The sequence below is a fragment of the Lolium rigidum genome, chromosome 3 (assembly GCF_022539505.1).
Source record: "Lolium rigidum isolate FL_2022 chromosome 3, APGP_CSIRO_Lrig_0.1, whole genome shotgun sequence".
Lineage (NCBI taxonomy): Eukaryota > Viridiplantae > Streptophyta > Magnoliopsida > Poales > Poaceae > Lolium > Lolium rigidum.
In genome coordinates, this window is record NC_061510.1 from 388,137,073 (window position 1) to 388,143,129 (window position 6,057).

At 43.4% G+C, this 6,057-nt stretch overlaps 1 pseudogene; it reads left to right on the forward strand.

The window, feature by feature from the left end:
* LOC124697616 overlaps positions 1-290 on the forward strand; it is a 4,545-nt pseudogene extending 4,255 nt beyond the window's left edge.
* Positions 291-6,057: the final 5,767 nt, after the last annotated feature.

Below are 6,057 nucleotides of genomic sequence, written 5' to 3' on the forward strand. Positions count from 1 at the left end.
TCGATTGGCGCATATACTCGAAGGCGGGCGGGAGCATCTGATCCAGAACCTCGACATGTCCTTTATGTCGATAGATACAAGAGGAAATATCATCCCCAAAACACCGGAAGCCGGATATATGGCGACTCAGGCTTATATATTGTTATCCAGGCCACCTCCTGGAGACCCAAGAGAAGCGTTATACAACATGGCTATGGCAGGCGTTGGATCCATGGGAACAGCATTCGCAAGTACAAGCGCACCACCCGAAGGTGCCCCAAGGCGAAATAGTCCCCGACCCGCCGTGGTAACGCAAGATCCTCCAAGGACAGGTGACGCGAGAGACATAACAACGCAAGCACGAGTCGATAGTGTTGGAGATATGCCCAAGAGGCAATAATAAAAGTGGTTATTATATATCTTTATGTTTATGATAAATGTTTATATACCATGCTATAATTGTATTAACCGAAACATTGATACATGTGTGTTATGTAAACAACAATGAGTCCATAGTGAGCCTCTTAACTAGCTTGTTGATTAATAGATGATTAGTTTCATAATCATGAACATTGGATGTTATTAATAACAAGGTTATATCATTATATGAATGATGTAATGGACACACCCAATTAAGCGTAGCATAAGATCACGTCATTAAGTTATTTGCTATAAGCTTTCGATACATAGTTACCTAGTCCTTTCGACCATGAGATCATGTAAATCACTTATACCGGAAAGGTACTTTGATTACATCAAACGCCACTGCGTAAATGGGTGGTTATAAAGGTGGGATTAAGTATCCGGAAAGTATGAGTTGAGGCATATGGATCAACAGTGGGATTTGTCCATCCCGATGACGGATAGATATACTCTGGGCCCTCTCGGTGGAATGTCATCTAAATAGCTTGCAAGCATATGAATAGTTCATAAGAGACCACATACCACGCTACGAGTAAAGAGTACTTGTCAGGAGATGAGGTTGAACAAGGTATAGAGAGATACGATGATCAAACCTCGGACAAGTAAAATATCGCGTGACAAAGGGAATTGGTATCGTATGTGAATGGTTCATTCGATCACTAAGTCATCGTTGAATATGTGGGATCCATTATGGATCTCCAGATCCCGCTATTGGTTATTGGTCGGAGAGAGTTCTCAACCATGTCCACATAGTTCGCGAACCGTAGGGTGACACACTTAAGGTTTGATGTTGTAATAGTAGAACTTGAATATGGAATGGAGTTCGAAGTATTGTTCGAAGTCTCGGATGGGATCCCGGACATCACGAGGAGTTCCGGAATGGTCCGGAGAATAAGATTCATATATAGGAAGTCATATTCCAAGTTTGGAAATGACCCGGAGCATTTATGGAAGGTTCTAGAAGGTTCTAGAAAAGTCCGGAAGAAATCACTTTGGAAGGCGGAGTCCCGGAGGGACTCCACCACCCATGGCCGGCCAACCCTATAGAGGGGTGGAGTCCCAGGTGGACTCCACCTAAGGTGGCCGGCCACCCCCCTCATGGAAGGGTGGGAGTCCCACTTGAGGTGGGAATCCCACCTTGGGTAGGTTTCCCTACAACATGGAAGGTTTTGGTTGGGGTCTTATTCGAAGACTTGTAGTCCAACACTTGGGGGTTCCACCTATATAATGAGGAGCAAGGGGAGGGGGGCGGCCACACCAAAGCCATTGTGGCCGCACCCCTCATAGTGGCCGGCCACCTCTCCCTCTCCCAAACCCTAGCCGCCCCACTCCTCCACCTCTCCCGCAACGCTTAGCGAAGCTCCGCCGGAGTTCTCCATCGCCACCGCCACCATGCCGTCGTGTTGCCGGATTCAAGGAGGAGCTACTACTTCCGCTGCTCGCTGGAACGGGGAGAAGGACGTCGTCTTCATCAACACCGAACGTGTGACCGAGTACAGAGGTGCTGCCCAATTGTGGCACCGTCAAGATCTTCTACGCGCTTTTGAAAGCGGCAAGTGAACGTCTACCGCAGCAACGAGAGCCTCCTCTTGTAGGCTTTGGAAATCTTCAAGGGTTAGTCTCGTTCATCCCCTCGTTGCTACCGTCTTCTAGATTGCATCTTGGCTTGGGTTGCATTCTCGCGGTAGGAAATTTTTTGTTTTCTGTGCTACGAATCCCTTAAGTGGTATCAGAGCCGTGTCTATGCATAGATGGTTGCACGAGTAGAACAAAATGGTTTTGTGGGCGTTGATGCTTATGTTGTCTTTAGTTTGAGTACTTTGCATCTTTGTGGCATAGTGGGATGAAGCGGCTCGAGCTAACTTTACATGACCGTGTTCATGAGATTTGCTCCACGCTCGACATGCAACTTGTATTGCATAAGTGGCTTTGCGGGTGTCTATCTCTCCTACTATAGTGAAGATTCAATTTACTCTTCTATTGACAACACTAGTATCACCGTTGTGGTTCATGTTCGTAGGTAGATTAGATCTTACTCGAAAACCCTAAACCACGTAAAATATGCAAACCAAATTAGAGACGTCTAACTTGTTTTTGCAGGGTTTGGTGATGTGATATGGCCATAATGTGATGATGAATATGTATGAGATGATCATTATTGTATTGTGGCAACCGGCGAGAGCCTTATGGTTGTGTTCAAATTTCATGTTGAGTAGTATTTCAAAGAAGTTGTAATAGTTGCTACATGGGAGAACAATCATGAAGACGGCACCATTGACCTTGACGCTACGCCGATGATGATGGAGATCATGCCCGTTGATGATGGAGATCATGTCCGTGCTTTGGAGATGAAGATCAAAGGCGCAAACACAAAAGGGCCATATCATATCACATATGAACTGCATGTGATGTTAATCCTTTGATACGTGCCAAACGTATCTATAATTTCTTATGTTCCATGCTACTTTTATGATGATACTCACATGTTTTATACACATTATATGTCATATTTATGCATTTTCCGGCACTAACCTATTGACGAGATGCCGAAGAGCCGATTCGTTTCTCGCTATTTTTGGTTTCAGAAATCCTAGTAAGGAAATATTCTCGGAATTGGACGAAATCAACGCCCGGGGTCCTATTTTTGCACGAAGCTTCCGGAAGACCGGAGAGGAAACGAAGTGGGGCCACGGGGCGCCGCCACAGTAGGGCGGCGCGGCCAACAGGGGGCCCGCGCGACCCTGTTGTGTGGGGCCCTCGTGACGCTCCTTGACCTGCCCTTCCGCCTACTTAAAGTCTTCATCGCGAAACCCCCAGTACCGAGAGCCACGATACGGAAAACCTTCCAGAGACGACGCCGCCGCCAATCCCATCTCGGGGGATTCAGGAGATCGCCTCCGGCACCCTGCCGGAGAGGGGAATCATCTCCCGGAGGTCTCTTCATCGCCATGATCGCCTCCGGATCGATGTGTGAGTAGTCCACCCCTGGACTATGGGTCCATAGCAGTAGCTAGATGGTTGTCTTCTCCTCATTGTGCTATCATGTTAGATCTTGTGAGCTGCCTATCATGATCAAGATCATCTATTTGTAATCCTTCATGTTGTGTTTGTTGGGATCCGATGAATATTGAATACTATGTCAAGTTGATTATCAATCTATCATATATGTTATTTATGTTCTTGCATGCTCTCTCGTTGCTAGTAGAGGCTCTAGCCAAGTTGATACTTGTGACTCCAAGAGGGAGTATTTATGCTCGATAGTGGGTTCATGCCTCCATTAAATGCGGGACAATGATGGAAAGTTCTAAGGTTGTGGATGTGCTTGTTGCCACTAGGGATAAAACATCGATGCTTTGTCTAAGGATATTTGTGTTGATTACATTACGCACCATACTTAATGCAATTGTCTCGTTGTTTGCAACTTAATATCTGGAAGGGGTTCGGATGATAACCTCGAAGGTGGACTTTTTAGGCATAGATGCATGCTTCGGATAGCGGTCTATGTACTTTGTCGTAATGCCCTGATTAAATCTCATAGTACTCATCATGATATATGTATGTGCATTGTTATGCCTTCTTTATTTGTCAATTGCCCAAGCTGTAATTTGTTCAGCCAACATCTCGCTTATCTTATGGGAGAGACACCACTAGTGAACTGTGGACCCCGGTCCTATTCTTTACATCGAAATACAATCTATCGCAATTGTTCTTTACTTGTTCTTCGCAAACAATCATCATCTTCCACACAATACGTTTAATCCTTTGTTTACAGCAAGCCGGTGAGATTGACAACCTCACTCGTTACGTTGGGGCAAAGTACTTTGATTGTGTTGTGCGGGTTTCACGTTGGTGCCGGAATCCCGGTGTTGCGCCGCACTACACTCCGCCACCATCAACCTTCAACGTGCTTCTTGGCTCCTACTGGTTCGATAAACCTTGGTTTCTTTCTGAGGGAAAACTTGCTACTGTACGCATCACACCTTCCTCTTGGGGTTCCCAATGGACGTGTCGACTGCACTCATCAAGCTCTTTTTCTGGCGCCGTTGCCGGGGAACGAAGAAAAGTTACAGCACAAAGATTTTCAACTCCCACGTCAACAGTTCTTTTTCTGGCGCCGTTGCCGGGGAGATCAAGACACGCTGCAAGGGAGTCTTCCACATCCAATCTCTTTACTTTGTTTTTGTCTTGCTTTGTTTTATTTTATTTACTGCTTTGTTTGCTCTTATATCAAAAACACACAAAAAATTAGTTGCTAGTTTTACTTTATTTACTGTCTTGTTCTCTATATTGAAAACACAAAAAAATTAGTTACTTCCATTTACTTTATTTACCTTTAGTTTATTTCATCATGTTTCCTCCTAAGTTCACCCTAAAAGACATACCGGTAGGACGAGGGTCTATCATTGGGAGAGATAATATAGAATATTTTTTCACTCATGTTAGTACGAATTGAAGATTTTGAAGATAGACACTTGGTAGAACTTGCTCCTACTTATGAAATTGTTGTTGCTTCTTTAGTACACATGTTGGAAACTAAATTTGTTAATCTCAATCCTATAATTCAACACATGTTTCTTACACTCTGTGATATGGAGGAAGGGGAAAAGAAAGATTTTATCTTAGAAACCCTTCTTAAAGAATTTGGTGGTATAGCAAGAGAGGCTAGAAATGTCTTTATTAAATATAAGATGCTTGGCTCTTATACCAACTTTGCTAGTACCCTTGAAAAGATGGACATGGAGAGAATAAGGTACACTAATAATATTAATGATGGTGGGGAGATTAAGACAACAATACCTTGTAAGCTCCTAGGAATGAATGACGCTCTAGAAAATAACTATGGTTGGCTTGTTCCTGAAAATTTGTTTGACGAGGATAGAAGGCCTAAGAATAATGAAAAGGGAGCCTCTGAAACTCACATAGATAAGATAAAATGCATAGTTGAGAAAACTCCCAACACATATGTTGATGCTTCATCTCTCGATAATACTTGATACACACTTTCTGCGCCTAGCTGAAAGGCGTTAAAGAAAAGCGCTTATGGGAGACAACCCATTATTTTACTTCTGCACTTTATTTTATATTTGAGTCTTGGAAGTTGTTATTACTGTAGCAACCTCTCCTTATCTTTATTTTATTGCATTGTTGTGCCAAGTAAAGTCTTTGATAGTAAAGCCAATACAAGATTTGGATTACTGCGCAGGAACAGATTTCTTTCTGTCACGAATTTGAGCAGTAGATTCTGTAGAAAATTTAAAAAAATCTGCCAATTTACGTGCGTGATCCTCAGATATGTACGCAACTTTCATTCAATTTGGGCATTTTCATCTGAGCAAGTCTGGTGCCTCTTAAAAATTCGTCTTTACGGATCGTTCTGTTTTGACAGATTCTGCCTTTTATTTCGCATTGCCTGTTTTGCTATGTTTGATGGATTTCTTTGTTCCATTAACTTTCAGTAGCTTTGTGCAATGTCCAGAAGTGTTAAGAATGATTATGTCACCTATGAATATATGAATTATGCACTGACCCTCTAATGAGTTTGTTTCGAGTTTGGTGTGGAGGAAGTTTTCAAGGGTCAAGAGAGGGGGATGATACAATATGATCAAGAAGAGTGAAAAGTCAAAGCTTGGGGATGCCCCCGTGGTTCATCCATGC